At 32.8% G+C, this 24,433-nt stretch overlaps 1 protein-coding gene and 1 long non-coding RNA gene across 2 annotated transcripts in view; one reads left to right on the forward strand and one right to left on the reverse strand.

The window, feature by feature from the left end:
- Nucleotides 1–3,617: 3,617 nt before the first annotated feature.
- Nucleotides 3,618–24,433, forward strand: part of LOC134540438 (obg-like ATPase 1) — a 114,245-nt gene continuing 93,429 nt past the window's right edge. Inside the window, exon 1 of the mRNA XM_063383188.1 lies at nucleotides 3,618–3,718. The gene's annotated coding sequence lies outside the window, so the exon portion shown is untranslated. The remainder of the gene's footprint in view (nucleotides 3,719–24,433) is intronic.
- Nucleotides 11,497–22,581, reverse strand: LOC134539940 (uncharacterized). The gene is made up of 3 exons (XR_010076370.1): nucleotides 22,371–22,581; nucleotides 20,914–21,138; nucleotides 11,497–11,515 (listed from the first exon to the last, which is right to left on the reverse strand). It is a non-coding gene; the product is annotated as an uncharacterized LOC134539940 (long non-coding RNA).

Here is a 24,433-nt window from a genome sequence, read left to right on the forward strand (position 1 = left end):
AAGAGAGAGACAATGGCTACGCATTCTTTGAGTTAGTTTTTCGCATTCGGAGTGGTCATTTTCGCCGGCACTGCAAACAACGTGGAGATTCGTCTCCCCCCCCTCCTCAATTCTTACCAAACCGTTTCCCCCGCCCCTTACCACGACGATAAGGATAATTTTCTTGTGTGTGTGGAAGGAGGTTCTGTGTTCCAGGCGTTGTTTACCAGGTGTTCCATGGGCGAGGATAACGAGATGATTGGGTGCCGAATAAAAACAAGAAAAAACTTAAAAAAAATAAAGAATTGAGATGGGAAGTTTGAAGTGGCATAGTCTTAACTACACACTTCCCTTCCCCCCCCCCCCCAACTTTTTCCAACCACCACGAGCACGTAACGAACTCTGCCCTAATTCTCGATTGTACCCCCCTTGTACATCCCTCACCTATCGATAATTTGTTCTTTCCTTAGAAGACGTGCCGAGAAAATAATTAATTTGATTGGTTTAATCGCCGGAAGAGGTGCGAAGGAATTACATAATTTTATCGGTGCAACTTCCAGTCGTCCGATATATTCGGAGGTAAGGTTCTAGTTTAACGGCTGATGCCGATAATCTAAATAAATATTAGATTTCCAATTATAGTGTTTTTCAACACTAAAAACCTTCCTCTGTTCACCCTAAAAACAGCATTTGAAAATTCCTACTGAATTCTAAGAAACTTACGTATATAAGTGAAGTGGTGTAGTAATGTCAAAAAATCAATATCTCCATGATAACTATGTGCGTGTATCTGTTTCACTTACTACTTGTGTATAGTGTGGTATTTTATCAATAATGAAAATATTTTCGATAGGTATCTAGTGACGTGACAAAAATACTTGCTGCGATTTTAAAATCCTGTAAAGTAACTATTGTGACGTAAATTTATGTTGTGCTTTAATAAAGTAGCCGAGAATGTTTTCCACGAGAGATTGCTCTAATTCTATTGTCGCCGCCCTACTGTTTTCTTGATACTATGATTTTCTTGATCTCCAGAGATGTCTTGTTCGTTCATTCGACGGCAGAACATTATCAATGCCTATGAATGCATTTCAGTATGCCTTTGTCAGGGGTGCCCACAAGGAGGGGGGGGGGGAGGGGGGTAACGACGCAGACTGCGTCATTAAAATTTCAGGGGGGGGGGGGTTAAAAGACGAGAAAACTGTATATATTATTTACATAATCATAGCTTCTAATGTGAAAATACGTTTCTGGTGCTTTGATAAGTGAAAGGGATCTTGTAAATTAAATTGGCAACCCCGCACTTTCCTCAACAAAAGCAGTTTGGCATCTGTCGGTTCAGGATGGAAGTATTACCTGATATGACCAAAATTATTATTAAAAAATCAGTTTTAATTAATGCAAAATTTGATAAAATATAATACTAAAAAGTATAATATTATAAAATCATTGAGAAAATGGCATAAAAAATTTCGTGGGGGGGGGGGGGCGCATCATTAGGTTAGGGGGGGGGGGTGAGTCATAGTGTTTGGGGGGGGGGGGGGGACCTCTGTCTATGTAGCCTATTGGCAGAATCTGTTGCACAATAACTCAGTGATAAGGTGATATTTGCAGACCTACAAAATCAGTCTATTAGAATACTCGATCACATCTCATATACATAATATAAAATTAAATTAAAAACTAGTTTATTATAATCAATCCTAGCCTTGATATTTAATAAATAAATTTTCTTTGTGGTGTAATTATTTCAACAGTGAGTTATATTTATGGTTAATTAATCATTATTGACGAGTCGAGGTTTGAACTGCCAAAGAGGTTTCACTTATATCACATGTACTGAGCTATACATACTTTTTTTTTAATTTTTAATTTGTGACTAACAGAGGGTTGAACAATACTAAAACGAGTATAAAGCTGATATATAGTGAGACTTGCATTGCATTTAGTTTACTATAATCGTACTACGATTTATTTGATTTCGCATGTCAAATGCACGTCGTCCAGGTCAGCACAGCGTTTACTGAAATAGCAAATATACTAGTGTATTTGGTAGCAGCAAACAAGTTACGACCAGCACGGCAACGGAAGCAGCACGTTAGTAGCGGTAAGCGCTTCCCCATTGTAGAAGGGCATTTAGGCATCTGCACATAATTTATTTACTAAAGAAAAGTTACGTTTTTTAAACAGCAATTATTATGCATACTGTCACTTGCAACATAAATGTTATTTTTCTGTCACGTTTTACTTAAATTTTGGTCAGAATTCAGGCTCTTGCCAAAAATGAACTCGCAAACACCTATGCATATCGATTGATACAAATAACTTGTGTTTTATCAAATATTGTTCTTCTAAAATATTTGGTTTTATGTAGTATGAGAAAAAAAATTGTCTGGCAAGAAATGTTTCTGTGTATTAGAGAAATAAATTGATCAATTTACTTGATTTGCTGCAACTGTAGTCCAATACTAAGAAAAATGCTGAACATGTTGTCGCACGCAAAGCAAACGTAATATGACATTAATTCCACATCCATAACGTTTGATTTGTAAACGGTTACAGTTAGAATAAGATAGAAAAATTAATTAAGAGAATGGTCATATAGGACATAGAGGCTGAGAAGTAAGGTTGGGTGCACAACTGAAAAAATAACAGTAACAATAACAGTAGATCGTGTACACAAGATTTGAACGCCATGTTTCTAAAAATACTGATTCACAACAGCGAATAGAGGAGAGGTCGTGTGAAATGGAAATTAATATTATGTTACAGCCAATGAGAGTGGAGTAGGATGCCATGTTGCGGGATTAGAGAACTGTTTATATTCATCAACCATATCGTAGCAAGAAATTGTCTATATATTACAATGCTCAGGTGTTAATTCCTGTTTTAACAATTAATTATGCTATTACTTATAAACAATTCACCAATAATAAATTAAATACAAATAAAAATGTTTCTTGGGTAGAATGGGTGCTAGAAATTTTGCATAGCCAAAATTAATTTATATGTTGAAAAACTGTGTTCACAAATTGCTTGTCCGATGTCGTGGAATAATTTGATTGTTAATAATTATAGTTTTTTTACTTACACTACAAACAGATGTCGGCTGCATCGCGAATCTTCATTGGCTATAATTAACTGTAAGATTTCAATTGTGAACCAATTTCGCACAGGTCATTAGAACAATCCGTTGTGTACTCACTTGTTTCTCTAATTTTGAACCCAGCTTAAGAAGAATTGTATTTTCACAAAAGTGTTGCTAAATTTTTGAATCCAAATATCCCTCATGAATACTTACTATATAGGTAATGTAGGTTTACCATTTATTTTTTATTTAATAAGCTAGCTGAAATTATGTGATCAGATTTGCTTACGCATTCTCAACTGTAATATACATTTAGCGCATATAGTAAAGAAAAAAGAATTTATGTGTTACATAACCACGAACCCATACTATTTACAGCCACAGTCTCAGATGCACATACATTAATGGCTAAAAATTAAAGAAAAAGTAAAATACTATTTAATATTCATACAATGTTGTATCAAACTGAAATACTGATGTTTATTTTATAAATTAGGTGCAGAAATACGGAGCGAGTTTCTTGTTTCCAGGGAAATTTTATTTTGTTGTGTAATGTAAACACGGAACGAAAAAGAGTTTTTTCGTTTCTAGTGATAATTCCAAAGTATCTTCTTTTTCACCCAGAAACCGTTTAATATCGTTTGATTTAAGGTAAAATATATTTTGAGCTTTAGTGTATGCATTTTTTTTTATTACATTCAGTAAGGTTGTTAATATAGTCTCTTTAATTTTTGGTCTTAAGGGTGATGCATACCGGACCATATTTAGAATTCATTTACGATAACTATTCATTTAATATTCTCTTTCAGATTATATTGCGTGTTTTTAAATTGAAATAGTTTTGCTCATAAATGGAAAATATTATTATAAGTGATACCAGTGTGGCATTGCCCGGCGTCGTAGAGGTTATGTTACACCACATGATGTGACTTGTTTTCATAGCCGCTCTCATTCAGTATTACCTTGCACTTCGTTATTCGGACCAATCAAGGAAATAAGCTCTGAAAATCTTGGTATTTAAAATGTTGTGGGTCAAGTTCATTTAACGATAACGGATTCCTATTTGGTGGAAATGAAGTAGGGTAATTGTATGACGACATGGAAGTTGATGTCGATAGCAACAATGGAATTGCGGAACGAAGAATATTGGCAACAGCAAAAGCCAAAATAGCACTGTAATAAAAGACCAATGATAATGGAGTTATTTTCAGCGAAGTTTTAATTATTTATTTATTTTCTTAGCACCCAATAGACTCAGTTGATGAGCAGTGGCTCTCTGAATATAGGGCTTGTCAACATGGTTACAAAATTTATGAAATATATGTAGGTTATGATTACATACACTATTTCTAATATATGTACAATATATAAATTAGATAGCATTAAAGTTATATTACAAATTTCTAATAATGGATATTATGTTAAACAATTAAAATGAGTATTAATGAGCAGAGTTTGTTGAACATTAGATCAATTAAATCAATCTGTCTATTTCTAGTTTTATTCACATTAGTCACCGTAGTTCACATCATTGTTAAAATTCACTCACTTGCGTTATTTTATACACTATGAACTATCAATAGTCACAATTATTGAACTTTACATTCATGCAATTATTGTTCACATGACACTTCATAGAGCAGACTAGGGTAATGATTATGAGCTAAACACATTAATTTAAGTAGAAAATTTAATGTTGTACTTGCAAAGGCTCCAGATATATTCTTCAATTTCTAGTACACTATAGGTATAGATACTGGTTTTAAATAATGTATTTTATTTTATTGTTAAATTTATGTACCTATATCAGTTTCAGAAATAACTTGTTTAGGTAAATTGTTGTACATTTTCAGACCAGAGTGAAATAGACTTTTTCTAAAAAGTGAGCTGTTATGTTGAGTTATCCTCAACTTGTATGCATTTCTTGTATTGTGTGTGTGTATGTCTTCATTTTTATTATAGTTATTCAGATTTTGTTTTATCAATTTGAGTGCTTGAATGGCGTATTCTGTGTAGAATGTTTTAATTTGAAGAGTTTTAAAGTAGGGTCTACAGGAAGTTCTACAATTAATCCCAGAGAGAATATGTATTGCTTTTTTTTTGTAATTGGAAAATCTTAAAACTGTTTGTAGAATTTCCCCAGAATTCAATACCATATATCATCACAGAATGAAAATATGCAAAATATGTCATTCTTAATGTTTTAGGATCCAAAATCAATCGCAAGGCTCTCAGTAAATAGCAGATAGAAGATAGTTCGCCTTCAAGTTTTTTTATGTGTTCAGACCAAGATAGTCTTGGTATTTCATTAGTATTCATTAGTATTTTTGGTATTTCATTTGGTGAAACTGAGACATTTTACCATAATATTTTCACGGTATCTTGAAGTAAACTACAATCCCACCGGTATAGTCTATTTTGTGGCACCAATATTTAATTTTTGAAGGTGAGAGGTTTTAACATAATATTAAATCAGTATCATGAACTCTCACCTGGTATACTCTATTCTGTGATACCGGTATTTAATCTTTGAAAGTGAGACTTTTGACATAATACCTTATCGGTATCTAGAAGTAGAATACTGTTCCACCCGGTCTAGTCTTATTTTGCGATGTCGGTATTTATAATTTTTGGAATCTGAGACTTTTCGAGATATTTTATTGGTATCATTGCCATCATTGCCACTTGGTCTTAGTTCATTTTGCGATACCTGTATTTTTATTCCTCATAATTCACACCTTTTCAAGCAATTTTTATTTTTCGTATCATGAAGTTTTCTATTAAATAGGAGGGCTGTTATATTTCATAGTACCACCATAAGTTGTAATGTCTACATACATTATTTTTTTTCATAAATAAATTATTGGTATCGTAAAATAGACTAGAGCGTGGGGGGGTGGGGAACGGTGGATTGGGGTGGGAATTTTAGTCTAGTTTATGACACTGAAAAAGTGTAACATTCAAAAAATTAAATACATGAAAAATAGTGTGTTAATATTTCCCCACCAAAAACCCCTACATTCCCATGCTTGTCCTGTAAGAATTTAGGGGTGGTGATGACATAAGCAATGCCACCATGCTGATGTCATTAGTATTGTTATGGAATTGGTATCTAGAATTGGAAAGTTACTTTTCTGGAAAGAAACTAAATAAAAATCCCAAATTTTTAATATGTTTTATTTAATCATTCACTAAGAGGGTGTTGTGTTACTTCAAGTAGGCCTAGTTTACCATTTTGAGATAAGTGGTTAGGTTGCATTTTATAAATACATACTGTTATATTGTGAGAGAATGGTCAATTTAGTTAAGTTAGCTATATTTAAAAAAAATTTATAATAGTGTTGATGTTATGTTAGGTTAGGTTAGGTTACACATATTAAAAATGCTGTAAAATTTTTCAAACGATTGGTTAGGAATGACCACTATAAATTTTAGCTAACTTAACCTAACAATATTTTATGGCATTTTTAATGCAGTTGACCAACCCTTAACACAGTTTTAAAGTAGGCCTATATGTAGGGACAGGAAAAAATTCACGGGTTCAATGACCTCCAGGATGAACTCCATAGTTCTACGTACACTCTGTCAAATGCCACCCAATCATTGGCTGCTGTCTTGTGAGGCGTCCCCACGTAGCAGCCTGTGATTCGATAAAGCTTTGGTCGGGTGTTTCCCATTGGCCCAGAGTCATCCAGGTCAGTTGTGAGCCAATAGCAGAGGCAGCACTGAGGTATAACTATTTGTATTTTAGCCTATCGCGAAATGAATTCGCAAATTTTTCCTGTCTCTACCTATATGTAATGCAGGTAACTAAACCTAAATAAATGGTCACACTATTTGTTAAATTATTTTAAATGCTGCTAACCTAATCAACCATCCACACTATTATAAATTATTTTTAATATAGGAAACCTAACCTAACCAACCATTCTCGCAATTTAATGTTATTTTTTAATGTATCTAACCTAAAACATTACCACTCATTAAAATGGTAAATTACTGGTAAACTATTTGAAATATCACAATGCCCTTTTATTTAATAACTGAAAAATATGTCATGGGAAAAAAAATGTTTTTGGGAGTTTTTTATTATAATTTGTATGAAAAAGTGGTTCTAATGCATTATTATCACCAACTGTTCACATAATTTTACAGCTATTTCAAATGTTGCTAACCGAATGTAACCAACCATTTAAACCACAAACTACCAGGAAGTACCTATAGATTTTTGAGACGATCCCTTTATTTGGTTTTAAAGTATACTTTCTAGTTACTTTTCTTTTGCAAGTTATATCAACTTATAGAGAATTTTGTTACTCTTAAGAACTTATTTAATCAATATTTTAAAATTTTCAATGTTTGTTACTGAAATATTACCTTCTTCTTGATAGCCTTTCACAACTAAAAAAATTTGAGGATCCAATTGCAACTAAAACAACTAGAGCACTTATATTAGGCTTACTCGGTTCAACTACAACCTCGGCACACTATTCTGCACTTGGACACACTTGGCAGAAGATTCACAGCAAGTGATAACAATGCATAATGAAAGGATACACGATTTAAGAAACAAGAACACAAGGTTATCAAACACTCAAAAACGAACATAGATTTTAAAGGTGGAATAAATTCCTATTGGCGGTCACAAAATTATTTAGGTTTTTTTTTTTTTTTTTTTTTTTTTTTTTTTTTTTTTAACTGTGATGAATCATTAATTAATTTGAATATTTAAACAATTTCAAAAAGGCCACAAAAGTTCACTCAGTCACAAATAGAGAAAACCACGACAAAATGCACTGCTCACAATAACAAATTTCATTGAACCATCTTTAGTTACTAGATTTTAAAAGCCAAATGGTTGACTAATGATCCAATCGCAAATTGTTTGGCAAACTAAATTATATTGACATTAGAACACTAAGAAATAAAAAAGAGGGGGGGGGTTTGTAAAGTCGGTTTACGGACGATAATTTTACGTGATAATGTCATAAGAAAACATTGATGAAAACTTGCATACCTTAACTTGTTTGATATTGTAGAAGATTTTCTCGCACAGTGGTTGGCCGGTTCTTGCATGCTCGGCTCAGGCGGAACATGACAATGAGACATGCTTTTTTGTGCGTGCAGCCGGCGTTCATCGATTTATAAGACGTTATCACGTCAAAAAAAAAAAGGATTCAAAAGAATAACTGAGAATAAAATAATAATACAAACCTAATCTAGTTTACTTAGTAAAAAAAAAATACATTTGCTTTCTCGCCATACTTGTGTCCATGTATACTGATTTAATTAATTTGTTATTCATTCCTGTGGTCATGTGCATATACATACATCTTCTAAGAAAGGATTTGACGAAAATTGACTCCCAAGGAGGTTTGGTGGGGGTGTTAAAGATAAAAATTTCATATTCTCAAGTGTAAGTCCCAAAGATGTGAAATTCAGCATTGATGTTCCTTATAATACATAGCCATCAACTGAGAACGTGATTTAGCCCGAGCAACGCTGGATTATTCAGTTTGTGGAAATAGAAAATATTTATAATATTTAATTCTGTCGCATCCACCTGTTTTTTTGCGCTGATGTCTTAGATGTGTCGAACGTGATTGATTAGAAATCTTCACGTCAAAGTCATCTATGTAATTCTTGTCTTAACAAATGTGTGATGTGTTTATCTCTTTTGTTTTACATGAGAAAAATATTAATAGTCATAGCTTTTGTCCAGTGAGTGAATTTGCAGACATCCATTTTTATCACTACTTGTTTGCTGTTGCTTTTTTTGATTAGTTGTTGAAGTCTCAATGAACAGTCACAGAACTGTATTTTATTTTATTTTATTAAATTCTAACTGAAAAAAACTAATAAAGATATAACTAGAAACAATGTGTGATTCACATACAAATAATAAAACTTTACACAAAACATTTATTGAATGAATATGCTTTGTGTAATCAACATTCACTAAGTTAGTGAAATCACACTCACACACTCGCAAGATTTTTGCCAACGAGTAGGCCTAAGTAGCAGTCACTCAATTTAATCAATAGCATCTTATGTTGATAAGTGTTGGTAAAAATTGTTAAAAATGCTTATTTTTACAGATTTACTGTAACATAAATTTAAAAAAAGTATAGTAAATCAATTATATATGGTTATTTGGGCACAAATAAAGTATATTATAATTTGTCTAGTGCCTTTGTATTATAACCAGTTTTCGGTTAGATCTAAAATAGCCCAACCCATAAGCAGTCAACAAAAGTGAACTGCTTCCTAGAAAATTTCTAGTTTAAACCATTTAAGCATGAATTATAGTTAATGAGTTGACAAGCTACTCTATGCTAATCAACTTGTATGGTACAGAATGTGACAAAAGTCCCGAAAGTCGTGAAAGTCGTGAAAAGGTAATGTAACTGAAGGGTTGGTCACAAAAAAAGCCCCTAAACAAACAGTAATGGTGAAACTTTAATATCCTCCAGACTTTTGTTAGCTTGTTTTACATTTTTGATGCTTCACTTCAGTTTATAGTTATGTAAATAGTTGGAGACTGACTACTTAAATCATGTAGAAACCATCCCTAAAAAGGTTTTTAACTTTCTAACCTGAAAATCGACACGTTCCACATTGGGGCCAAAACCTCAAAACTGGAAAACTACATGAAAAAAATAATTTTGGCTGGAGGGGTTGGTAGTTGGATATCTTGGCATCCATTTGTGAAAGTGGATGGTCTTTGCCTTGCATCTACCTTTTATATTTCTGATCAAAGTTAGCCTTCGTAGAAATAGTATTGAGTAACCATTACAGAAAAAAAAAAAAAAAAGCACAGTATTCAGTCACATGAAATTCAAGTGATTAGGATTTTTTTTCTGTGAGTTGGTAGACATTCCTGGAGGATGGAGATTATTTTTTATTGTGACATTACAAAATCAGATCCCTTTATAATTTGTAATTTTTTTTAAGATAAAAAGTTGCACATATCACCATACAACATGAAGATAATAGTTCATGCCTTTAGATCAATCTATTATCTTACAAAATTAGCAACAATTAGCTCCCTTTAGCTGCCTATTTGAATATTAAGTATTTTTCTTTACATGAGGTTTTTTTTTAATGTGTATCAAAGATTTACCTAACCTCAAAAATTTTCTTATTAGTCATATGTTTATCTTCCTTCTGTAAGAAAAATAGGTTTTTAGGTGAGGCTGAATGGCTTGGATTATATTTCAAAGTATATAAATAATGCTTTCTTAACTTATGGCTCAGATTACATTTCAAAGTACAGGGTGGGCACAGAGTCCCATTACCCCCCTACTAACATGTTAAATGGTGAATATGTTGGACCAATACACAGTACCACCAATACATATACACCAGTTTTGTCTTTAACTGTCCACAACATCTGTTTGCATCCCGTCATTCTCCGAACACAAAATAATTCGGCGCCACTTTCTGCGCGACATTTTGTGCAGCATCGCTGGAGTAACCCTTTGAAATGCCTGCCTCACGGCCTCCTTCAAGTCATCAACAGCAACAATGTCTTTGATGAACCCCCAGAGTGAATTGTCACATGTTGTGAGGTCGGGGCTACGGGGTGGCCAGACAAGTGGAGCTGGTAATGCAGGTGATCCACGGCCAATCCAGCGTTCTGGAAACACCTCATTAAGATATTCATGCACTGAAATGGCATAATGGGGAGGCGCACCATATTTTTGATACCAGCGATCCTCTCTGATACCTTTGTCATCCAACAGGGGTAGGAACCAGGTTTGTAACATCTGAAGGTAATGATGTTGGTTTATGGTTCCTTCAAAGAAATATGGACAGTAAATCTGTTTGCTATCCAATGCAGCCCATATCATTACATGGGGAGGGTTACTCTCCACCTCTTCATAAAAATACGGGTTATCTTTTTACCAAAAGACGACATTCCGTGATCGGGAACTCCGGTATATGGCACATTCGTCGCTAAATATCACTTTGCCACGTTTCGGTATTGTGTCAAAAACCTGCAGCAGTGCATCACATGCATCCTTCCGTCGGCGTAAATCATCGTCTGACAATTCCTGCACACACGTTGGGCGATACAGGCGTAACTTTAAGTCGTCTTTCATATGCTTGCGCAAAGTGGACCGGGGCACACCCAGTTCTGCTGACCTTTTCCGTGTTGACTTCATTGGTGACCTTTCCACAGATGCTGCAACGTCTCTGCATTGTTCTTCTCGTGTTGATGGCCGACCACTTCTGGGTTTATCCCTAACACTACCGGTAGCAAAGAGTTTTTTCTTCCACCGCAGAAGTGTTTGTTGTGGAGGTGGCTCACGTCTGAATCGCAACTGGAGGTTCGTACGCACTTTTTGTAATGATTGTCCAGTTCTTGGCCTTTCATGAACCCAGACACTTGCAATTACGCGCTCTTCAATGCTGTAATCACTGGTATCCGCCATGTTTTCACACCTGAAACAGACAAGAATACAGTGTACGAATGTAACAGTCCACAGTAGTGCTCATGTGCTACATTACATCATATATGTTTATGTGTATATATATGTATGTCCGGCTTTCAGGGAAAATAAAGGGGGGGGGGGGGGTAACGGGACTTTGTGCCCACCCTGTATATAAATAATGCTTTCTTATCTTACGTTTCCAACAATGTAATGTTACACCATGTAACCTATCTTAATGTAAGCATGCTGTTTTACAAATTCTTTCCATGATTTAAACATGTTATAAGAACAAGTAAGAACAATTTATAATAATAATAATAATAATCCAATGTCTTGGCAATTGTGATTTTTCAGAAAAAAACATATTTCTTAACAATTAACAGCCATTTAATTTTTAATAAAACTCTTCAAAAAGATTAATTTTATTAATTTCTTTACTTAAGTGTTTTGACAAACCCGTCAGAACATGTTTATCAAATTTTTAGGATTTTAGTACTGCCTAGTTTAGGAGATAAGGGCATACAAATCTTTACAGAATATATTCCATATTCATTGTTCTGTTACAGCTTCTAAAGTTTTGAAAGATATAGCATTGTCAACTCCATCAAAAGCTTCCAAGTATTAAGAATCATATCTATCAACAACAGAAAATAACTTTGAAGATGCTTCACTTTCCTTTTTGGTTGATTATAAATTATTCAAAGGACAAAATCAAGGAATGAGATCTGTGAGCATAGCCAATCACTGTAAACTGTATTCTCCCTATAAGAAAGTAGTGGAAGCAAAAATAAGGTTTCATCCACGTCCTACGACTGTTTTTATTACAGAAAGTAGTGCAGAAGTATTTTTACAAGCATTACTGTACCATACTGTTGAGCACATTTTATTTCTCTAAAATGATGTAATCATAAGTTTGGGTCAAGAAAATGTAGAAGTATGATGGGGTTGCGATGGAAGTTCTGTACAAAGTGAATACAAGCAGACATTTGTTGATGGCAGCAAATCAGATGCAAATGTGTTATTTACTTCAGTTGTGCTATTACAATTTATTTGTGTTGGTTGTAAATCGAAGGTAAAATAGTAGTTTGGAAGAATCCTTGGCCTTTGTCTGCTCAGTTTTGTAGACCAATAAGACTTCATTTTTTGCACAAAGACAGAGAGACAACAGTAGATGAAGTCCAAATCTTCAAACAACAGATAGTACTTGTACCTTTCGAAACTGTAAATGATGAAAAAGAAAATATGATTGTAGACAAAACGACATTCACAATGATCTATACTGAAGTGTGCAATATTTCGCAGTGTGAAAGAGAAGCATATGACTGAAAACTACAAGAGAGTTCTTCAAAAAGTATTTAGTGTAATATTAGGATTACAGTTGATCATCCAAAGCCAGGATACGGAAGTACAAATGATGGTAATACAGTACACTCCCGATTATCCGCGAAATTAAGTGGCAGACCACCGCGGATAGTGAAAATCGCGGATAATCCTCAAAAGAGTCGAAAATGGGAAACAAAAAAGGAAACATTAATTTCAACTTAAAAATATAAAAATTTATGTACAGTTAAAGTTACAATGAATAGTAAAATTTTTTAAATGATGCTAAAATTTTAGTATTTTACTGAATAATTAACATACAATACATTTCAGTAATGTAAACATAAAAGTTATCAGTACTTACTTCGTAACAAGAATACAGTACTGTAAGTACTCAGAGACTTCATTAGACACTAAAAAAGTAACCATACGACTAGAAACAAAGCGCGACAGAGACAAAAAAAAGCAACGCATGCCAGCCTACTGTGTGAGTTCCGAGAAGGCCTGTGGCATTTTACTGTATACTGCACACAATACACTCGTCAGTAGAGTTAAAATTTGCTCGAACTTGTAATAAAATACAGATTTACATATGTGCTGTATTTTTTCGTAGCATGCGCGGATAATCCGCACCATGGATCATCCGCCCACGGATAATAGGGAGTTTACTGTACATACTTTTTTATTTTTTTAAACTGGGCTGTATCTGCTTTGATAACAGGGTTGGATGATAAGTTTTAAGTGTAGGCATTGGAAACAGCAAGAAAATTTGTAGAGCTAATACTCGTAGTATCATATGTCAACTGTGATGCAGAAGGTATTAAATCATGGTCCACTTAAAATTGCTCACGTGTTGTTGCCACTTGGCCATTTATCTGATAATGCTCAAGAAGCTTGTGATAAAGATATTAAACGACATTGTGAAGACTTCTCATGAAAGTTTTCCAGAACCAAAACCATGGAAGATATATTTTAGTAGGCTTATGATTACTTCTAATCCATACATTTCCAGTATCAGAAAATTGCAGTAGATTAAATTAAAGAGTTTATGCCAGAAAGCTATGAACTTACTACTTACTATGCTGACCACTGATGATAAAATGGAATTTGGCCTTACTATGTTGATTCAGACTCTGATGTTGACTCTGATGAAGGTTTCAATTTAAAAAAGTTTTTAATTTTTTTGTGAAAAAAAAAATTATTCTATGTAATTGAGAATATTGAACTATTGAATATAATATTTGATGTGACAAATTAAAACCAAAAGTTGAGAAAAAAATGGTTTTGTGAAAATTAAATTATTTATAATTAACTAGCTGCGGTACCCGGGCTGAACACAGGGTGATATATTGTACGCGAGTTAAAGCAAAATGGACAGCGCTGTATTACATTGTGGTGGACATAGAAAAATGACACACAATTGCTGCTGGTATGTCTATGATTTAAGTTTTCCTGTTTACCCATGGCAATCGATTGAACGGTTTAGAAGTTGATGCCCTGCAGTGGCATCTAGTGGTGAGTTACAAAAAAAATGTATAGCATAAAAACCTTCTCCATGAAAAAAACACTTCGATGTGCCAATTTTCATGACGATCAGTCAAACGGTGTCCGAGTTTATTAAAGTCATAAATACATACATACAACTCAAATTTTATATACATATATATTAATATGAATAATTTTTTTTTTATTATTTGAAATGTAAAGTTTTGTACTAATAATAATTAGCCCTTTAAATTCCCCCAAACGTTTACTATCTAATTTCAATATTTTTACACTTATATCTGCTAAGTTGTTTGCAGTTATTTTTTTATTTTATTTGTAACCAGTAGCTGTGAAATCCCTTATCTAATACAATTTTCTGCTTGAATACAAGTTAATCTGAGGTTTTGACCAGCTCTTTGCGATTTGACCCCACTGTGCAGTCCTGCGAATAGTAGATCTATTTTGTAATTTTGTTTTTCCTTATAAAATATAAATAATCCTGTGATAAAAAAAGTTACCTATAACATAATTTTATTTAACAGTCCTGAACTTCCTTCACGGGGTATTTTAGACACCCGGTGTAAACAAAAATGCTCGATAAAATCATGTTAACCTGCCTATCACTTAGTTCAGTGAGTAAAGATAAAAAGGCTGGCTCAATTGTATTGTTATTTACAATTACTTTATTTTGGTTGGTTATAGAAGAGTTGAGATAAGGGCTTTTCGGGATATTTTTGGGCCTGTGACTCAAGGTTCATTATTTTTATGCTTCCCGGGAAGAAAATGCAAACCAGTGACCTATATGACCTCATCTTATGTCAAATGAAATTTTCTATCCTAAAGTGTGTTGACATTTATATTTAAAATGTGAAAACAAATTTCATGTCCTATGATGTAACCTTGTAATATTAAGCTAATTATTTTTGAAATGAAAAAGAAGGGGAATACCCTAATAATCTTTTCAGGAGATTCAGAAGAGTGAAATCTGAAACTTTTTTTATTATATTGGGCAATGAAATAATTGTGACATGGTTTTATTTTTTAGTTTTGGTTCTTAAAGTCCTATCAATTAATCTGCCTCTTCATCAGTCAGAATGTTTTAAATTTCGAACAAATATTTTAAAACATAAATTTGTTTTAAAAGATATTTAGGTGTGTTTTAAATTAAATTTTTATTTATTGAATATGTGAATATAAAGCATGTTTACAGATCTATCTTTCATTTTGTTTATTGACACATCATGTGAGTTTATAGTCGCACATAAGATAAATATTTTTAGACATATGTAAATCATAATCAAATTATCTCTGAAAAGGTTTTAGCATTCTAACAAAATAATCTGTGTGTTCCTACAAGTGCTTGATCTGTTTGTATTATGTTAACATTAGTTTGTTTATATATATATATATATATATATATATATATATATACATACACACATATACATACACACACAGACATGTGTGTGTGTATGTGTATGTATGTAAGAAAATCCCCCTTGGATGTTAAAAAGGACATAGAAAATTTTATATAAATGCCCTGAAATTTGTTTATCTGGTAGGCCTATTTGCAGACACACTGATATATACAGTAATAGACTTATATAGTAGCTATGTCTCCCCAGTCTGAAGTTTCCCCCATTTTTTTACTTTAGTTTGTGTACTGCATACAAAAAATAGTTCAGAAGTGACCACACGCACGATAATAGGTACCTTTAGGTCTGCGAGCTAGCATTCGTGCTTGGGAATAACATGCGAGTGCTTATTTTATTTTCAGAAAAAAAATTACATTGTTTGTAGTTTATTCTCACAAAGCTGACATTCCCGTTATCAGGAACTCGTTTAATATTAATATTCTTTGTCAGTACAGAACCTGACAAATATTTTTTTTTGTATATTCATTGTTTCATGAATGTACCTAAAATGGAAACAGTTGTCAGAGATATTATTTAGAGATAAAAAAAATATATGAGCTAGTTTTTTAGTACTTGCCAGAGATGTGTAACATCTAACCTCGGTAACGAGCAAATATATGTGTTCTCGTGTTGCAAATAAACTTAATGATACAAGTGAAACTCGGACACAAAATTAAATCTAAAATTCTTTAAAATAATGCCGCACGTGATAAATATTCGAAAATTGTGTTTTCATCTACATTTCTCGATGCAAATTACACGTGGTTTCCCGAACCCGCAGCCAGAAAAGTTGCTGCCGGAACAGATACACGGACCATTGAATCATTTGATTAGCAGACCAGAATTTTAAAACGTATAATAAAACGGCTCCGATAAAAGCAAAATAGACTTGCCAACCCGAGCCCTCTGTCGCATTGATTGCCAACTCAATCACTCTCGCTCACATGGCAAATATTGGATGTTCAATCTGCACCTCCAGCATGACTCATTTTATGGGCACTGATTTGTTACCCAAGTGTTTAAAGACCGCATTAACCCAGAGGACCCTCAACTTAGGTCTCTGTGGTTAAATTTGCTATGCAAAAACTAGTGATTGGTAGGATCCTAATTATCTCAAATATAAATCTTGAATTGGAATCTCGGAGAGTATCTCAGATGTACCTCTCGAATCCAAATCTAGTGTCAAGAGTCAAAAATAAAATCATGTTCAATAAATGAAAAAAATATTAACCATGGTGTTGGAAAATTCTACCCGTAAACTGGTTGTTTCACAGACTATGTTTCCAGAATCAATACACATTGTAATTTTATTTATTTAATTACATGTTAAAAGTACAATATCTTGGTGAATGGTAACAGGATAGGTATGAAGAGAAAATTGAATTAGTAAACAAAAAATTTGCACAGAAAGGAAAATTGCTACCATATAGGTTATCTGCATTTGTACCTCTTTGTGTAAATGCTGTGATAAATTACAATTTTAGCTAGCATAGTTTATATTAATATATACTGTCTTATAACATTTTAATACTATCGCCAATGCCAGGGCTGTCAAAAGAGATGTTTTTTAATGCATGAATTGATTGACCTTAATAGTAGTGCAAAATTACTTGTTTATTGCGAATAGGTAAGTTATGCAATATATATGTAGTTCACATTTACGGTTATGGCCATGGTAATGTTTAGTTTTTTTTTTTTTTTAATTGTGGGGTTTGAAAAATTGCACATTAAATAATAGGGAAGGGGGCTCAACCAAATTTGCTGTCCCCAGGCTCTTAGTTTCCCTCGATAGCCCTGGCCAAGCGAAGACTTCTTGGTCGTATTATTTATCATGTGTGTGGATACTAAATGTTTGAACATTTGATGTAAAATTTGATGTAATGTCATTTTACTATAGTTTTATTTTTAAACAATTTTCTTTAAAAAAAAGTATTTGGCTCTTGGCATATTTCAACGCGATGACTGCAAGGGCACTGGAATTTTTTTTTTGATAACTTGTGAAGCATGGACATTGGTAAATTGTTTTATACTTGTGTGAATACGAGTCAAAACTTTGAAATTTAAGGCAAATGGTCAAATCACTCGCCTCCCACAGCTAAGGCAAGTTACAATTAGTTCTGCTCATGTGAGAACTGTAAATGCAGAAAGAGAATTTAAAATTGCTCATGTTCTAATGGATGGCAAAGTTCTGTTTCTCATCATGAGTACATGTAATGTGCACAAAGTTTCCTTAGGCCTATTGCTGTTTGCCCCTCATACTTAATGCAGCCTCGTTAGTAGCATCTGCATGGCCAAAAGTGTTACCCCCTTACACTACATCTTGTTGGACCACTGTTATAAAATAACATTCTATAATACACAGGTTATGCTATTAAGAGTCCCCCCTCCCCCTAGTCAAGGGTGTATTTGTGTTGGTGAAGTGGGGTGGAGTGTGACGCTGGCGGGTGCTTCTAGTGCTGTGTCGCTTCTAAGTGATCATAACTTTACATAGAGGAGAAATGAAGATAAAGGTGTAATACAAGGCCCTGAATGGTTCTAGGATATGGTAAATTCAACAGAATTAGGGTCAAAAGTTTAGCCACTTTTGTAAAATTTAAATTTAAGTCCTGTGCTAGAACAGGAATCAGAACCGGGGTATGTTTTGGATGATTATTCCCTACCAATAACTCATGCTTAATCATGCTAGCATAATCAATTCGAAAATAATTTGCAACTCTGTTTCAGATCCTTAATAACAATCTTTACTGCTTTATTCATAGGTATTATTTTCAAAGATAGCACTATATGAGCAAACATATAACAATGACAATAATGCCTGTAGAACCCTCAGGTACAATACATATGCATCAAACATGATTCATAGATTAAATACATAGGCCTAATAGCGCACACTATGTTTTAACATCACTGTCCTACGTAAATACACAATACAGAATATACGCTTCCTACAGTATCATATTAAATACTGTAATGCCGCCTGGTTAGCATATTGAATAAATTTTTTCCTTTGTTTTTAAATTTTATACCAGTTAATTTTAAACTAATAAATACTAATATTAAATAGTAAATTTATCAAGCATATTGTTTTTCTTTAATTAAGGGAGCATAACAACTGGTTCTGTTACTGTTGCAAATGGGTAATACCTACTACTATTTGTTCTCATTCTATCGTAAAGTCATAAGCATGAAAATATATGTGGGCTCTGGATGAAGGCAGAATGTTATTTAGAGTGATGCAAGGTGAGATGTTGCACTTATACACACCAGTGATGTATATAGAGAGTGATGATGTAACTGTCCAAACTCCTTGTTGGTGTAAGTTTTTAAAAAAAAAAATCTTTTTTTATTTTATTTTTTAAAATCCTCTTCAGAAATAAATTCCTATATGCACTACTGTATTTTAGAAAAGAAACTTATTTATGTGATGGATAAGATAGGAATCCCAAAACGTGTTGAAATGATCGGGATTGGTAGTAAACAGAGGCAAGACATGGATGGTAAGTAAAAAGTAGTGAACTCTAAGATTCTGTTAGTTATGTTTTAAGAATCAATTTGAAGACTGTTACATTGAAGTTATGAGGAATATATTTTGGATGGGAGCATGCAAAGTGTAATGGGATTAAAAATTTTACCCAGTTAAGGCACATCACATACAATGTTTCCTAAGATGATGTTGGATTTACATAATAGGAAGTTAAAACCAGTTTAGTAGGATGACATATACACAGGGAATAAAACAAGGTTTGCTTATAGACCTCATAAATGTTTAGAGGCTAGCTCCTGCAATATTACTGTTATAATTGTTTTATTTTTTTTTTGTGAAAGTATTATTATCAAGTGATTTATATTTTTTATTTTTATGCTTTGGCTTTTGTCAAGTTTACAGTATTCCCTTCTCCAAATAAGAAGTAACATATTGCTTGTCCGGAAGATAGTTACAATTCAAAATATTTTTGTATTGTGGTACACACACATAAAGAGTCTCTCCATCACTCTCTATGTATATCTCTATCTATCTCTGTATATCTATACATATATATATACCTCTCTCTGTCTTCTTTATTTTTCTCTATCTCTATATATGTATATATTGATAGCTATATCTCACTCTGTATCTCTATCTCTCTCCATATAATACATGTATCAATATATGTCACTATAGAAATGAAAATATTAAAAATGTATGTTTTTACCTATCTATATATTTAACTATAATTTTACCTGCCACAGGTGTGACATAGGTTTATAAAAACACACGTGTATTCAAATGCAAAGTTATATTAATATTTCAAAGCAATCTATGAAGAACTTTCTGAGATTTAAGATCAAACAAACATACATTTACATTTTTATTTACATAGATAAACTAATTATAAGTTATTACAAGTTACTCAGGTACGAACATTTATATATAGTTTGTAAGAATTCTATTTGAGAGCTGTGAACTGTCATATGATTAGTTTTCAATAATACAGAATGAATTATGAATTATTTTTCTTTTGATATGAGACCTTTTGCTTTTTAACCAGCAATATGTGTTACCAGGGGGGGGGGGGGGGGGGATAGATTTTAAATTATTTAATAATGTTTGTAATATTTTGTTTCAGATAAATTAATTTTTTTTTTTTTAATTTTTTATCTTTTAAGACTCTTAGACTGGTTTGCAGAGTTAGGTAAAGAAACCTTTAGTTGAAAACTTCGCAGGTTAATCAAATTGAGTAATGTTTTTCATTGCTAAGTCACAACTGTGCAAGCAGGCCTTAGTCCAACCATCCCATTCAAATTTATTTGTATGGACCAATTTTTTGGTTTCAGTATTTTTTATTTATATTGTGCAGTGTTCTGGAAATTCATTTGTTGTTTATTTATTTTATTTTCATTATTTTGGTAATGTACACATCAGTTATCTATTGATATATGAACTACAGTTATTGCTAACGCTTGTACTCACGCATCACTCTAAAGTGTTTTTTTTTGTACACAAATGAAACAACGTATAATATATAAAAACATTATGTAATGCAAATAGTCTGTCAAATTATACCCAATATTTTTCTGAATTGCTGCAATGTGATTTCAGAGTTAAAATAAAATCAGAATTTAAATACAAATAATTATAATTCATTCCATTAAAAAAATAATTTGATGTATTTAATATTTTTTATATATTAATGATAAATGTTCTTACTATGTTGTTACCAGTACTAATGTTTGGGACCATGTTCATATGACATGGTGTTTTTGATTCTTTCTTACTTTCTCTATTCTACTGAAACACTTTTTACATAATTTTGTTGCACATTATTGTCACCATCTTCATGTATATTCATACTGCCTCAGAATACTGGATACTGATTAAATAATATTGTTAATGAAAATGGTGGGCTGTAATAATTATCTTGGCCATTTGGACCTGTAAAAAGAAAAAGAACAATTGTTTATTCCACTCATGTAACCTTTGTACACATGTTGAAAATAGTTTTTAATTATATAGATTTGATTGATTTGATTTGAATTTTTATTTCATTCAATAGACCATACAATGGTATAGAATATGTCAAAGGAAAAATTACAAATAAACATAAATAAAAAAACCACATAAACAGGTACAAGAACAGTATTAAAAGCATTACAAAATTAAAATAATAAAATATAACAGCTGCTCTTCCATGAATAAGCACCTATTATATATTATATATATAAAAGAAATTAGATATAAAAGAAAAGTCATACATAAAAAAATTAAAAAGTTACGAAACTATACCTCCTGTTCATAGTCATCTATATTATAAAAAGCCTTATGAGATAATTAAAGAAATAATTCCTTTTTAAAGTTAGCATACTTCATCACTTTACATTGCCAATTGTTAACTGACTTAAATCACATTTACGTAGTGTTCATATCCTACCTTAAATACATATGTGAAAATATGAAAAGTCAGCAGGTCTTTCAGTACATGCCAGTGATGTGTAAACATCTAACGTCGTTAACGAGCAAATTCATGTGTTCTCATCTTATAATTTGAAAATAAAGTCCAAATATTTTAAATGTAAATTTCTTAAAAATTATAAATAAAATACTTGCTTTTCAAGCACCAGAATTTCTGGATGCAAATCACACGTGCTTGCAGTGAGCATTCACTGCCTGAATCGTAAAATTGCTTTCAACCATCACGCACATACAGCAGAATGAAACAGATGTAAACTTTAAACTATTAGAAACTGCTCCAGTAAAAGCAAAATGGACTTGAAGAAAAAAATTCTAAACCCTGGCTTTGGACCTGATGTTCAACAATGAATTTTATTAAATTACTGCTCACCTTGTAAAAATTCACTAATTAGAATTCACAGTTAATACTTTATAGTTTCCGCACACATTAGAAGTTATAATTGTGTGGCATTAACAAAATATTAACCTAAAACATTTTAAAACACATTATAACACTAAGTATGTGTTTGTATATTTGTTTTCATTTTTAACGCCTGAAATCGGTATGTGAATACTTCCTACAAACAAACCTTAACCTTATTTTGCCGATACAACATTATTAAATATAATATTATTAAAAAAAGTAAACAAATTTTTTTTTCAGTGACGAGGTTTGAGCTACGTCAAAAATTACCTCTTTAGTATCTCAACCATACCTGTAAAACCCTCAGGTACAATACATATCAAACATTATTCTCATATGAAATAATCTCATGATTTAATGCATTATAGCTCACACTTATACGATTTAACATCAATGTCCTACATAAATAAAAATAAATAAATACTCAAGGGCGGATTGCCTTAAATATTCATTAATTATCTACGTGACAGAAAACGTGCATTTGAATACACGCCAAACACTAAATAATCTAATGGTGTCATGCATGACCTTTACGTATTATCTTCACTTCTTCACGTTTTTGGCCTTGGGTCTACCCGTTTAGCCATTACGTATTATCAGATGTTTACAATTAGTTCTCACTGCCGTATTGTCAAGCATAGACTTGTAATTAGATAGACTGATTCTTGGCTTTTGCTCATGGTGCCATAATTGGCTTACTACTTGGTACCTGCGTTTGTTAACATTTCTAGATTGTTTGGGAAATAATTGGCCAAAATGTATTTTATTTTAGTATGTTTTCTATTTGATATTAATATGTGCTTATATTGAAAGCTAAGCTGTGACATATATTTATAAATTTTGTTTCAAAATACACTGTACACAAACCGTACAAAACAGATTACAGTGTAATGTTAAAAATAGAAGTCTCTCCTGAAAAACATACTTTCTGACTTACACGCTTTTAACTAAACAAGTCTAGATTTTGGCTTTTTTTAACAGACATGTTATTTGATTAAAATTATTGAGTTTAAAGTTGTTATTCGATGCATTTCGCACTTGAATGGACGTGTCACGTAATACCAACGAACAAATGCTGTATTCGCTCTTCTGGCAAGAGTCGTGAGTTCAGTTTCAAAAACACCTGGCATGACTTTAATTTACGGGAATCCTAAGATGTCCATCAAGTTCTGTCCCTGCCCGAATATGCCCGAATATTCACCTTCGGCCAACCTCGGGTTTATTTATATATATTTATATTTCTCTGTTTATTTTAATGTAGCTAACCTAACCGACCACTTTTAATATTTGAATTCATTTTTCCTGCGCAAAAATAAAACAAATCCCGAAGTTGGCCGAAGGTGAATATTTGGGCGTGTTCGGGCAGGGACAGAACTTGATGGACATCTTAGGCTTCCGTTAATTTACGAGCCCCTAGTCGATAACCAAGTGGTTCGGAGACCACTTTAATCTTGAAGGTCCCGTGGCCTGAAGCCCCTGTGCATGATCATGTGACGTAAAACTATTGTCGGTCAAAACTTGGAAACAAAATTTTTGTTTTACGTGAGATAGATTATTTAATTTCGACTATGTGCCAACGTTGCCCGACCCGATGTGTTCTTTTGCGTTGGCAAAAAAAAAAGGTCACCCAAATGCTTTTGAATTGTTGCGTCACTAACTGCATTTTAATCATCATCATCATCATCATCATCATCATCATCATCATCATCATCATCATCCTGTCTCTGAAGAGTCTTCTTTCTCGCCGCGCTTGTTTTAAGCAATCTTTAAAAGAATCAAATGTGCTTCTAGCGGTTGTTTTGTCGCAATGAACTTGTGTCTCTGTGACGACATTCACTCTAGGCTTGATGTAGTACATTTCGAATGCCTGCGGTACCGATTTCATAGTTTCCTTAGACGCTTCTTTGTTGGAACTATTATAAGTTTCAAGGGTGTCATCCCCTAAGCAATAATTCAATAACATTATTTCATCTGTTTAACCTTCGGATTCTACAGAATTAATTAACTTCAGACACCATGTTTAATTATATTCTATTCATTTATACTTAACAATCCAACATACAACTTCACTGAACCAACTCATTACTATATATACTCGTACATATATACATTATTAACTTGTAAGTCACGCTATCTACGTTAACTGTACGAATATTTTCTCTACTTCACAACATGGCTTTTTAAAGTGTATATTTGTTATTAAAGCCCTGATTAGTCTTAAAAAGTGTATGTTTTATAGTCTTTTTATTGCCGGTTTTTACATTGTACGTACATTTGTACAATTAACAACCCTTACATTACTCCAAACATTTGAAATGAAGTATTTTCTTTAACTGTGCCAATCACCTTAGATTT

The sequence above is a fragment of the Bacillus rossius genome, chromosome 16 (assembly GCF_032445375.1).
Source record: "Bacillus rossius redtenbacheri isolate Brsri chromosome 16, Brsri_v3, whole genome shotgun sequence".
Taxonomy (NCBI): domain Eukaryota; kingdom Metazoa; phylum Arthropoda; class Insecta; order Phasmatodea; family Bacillidae; genus Bacillus; species Bacillus rossius.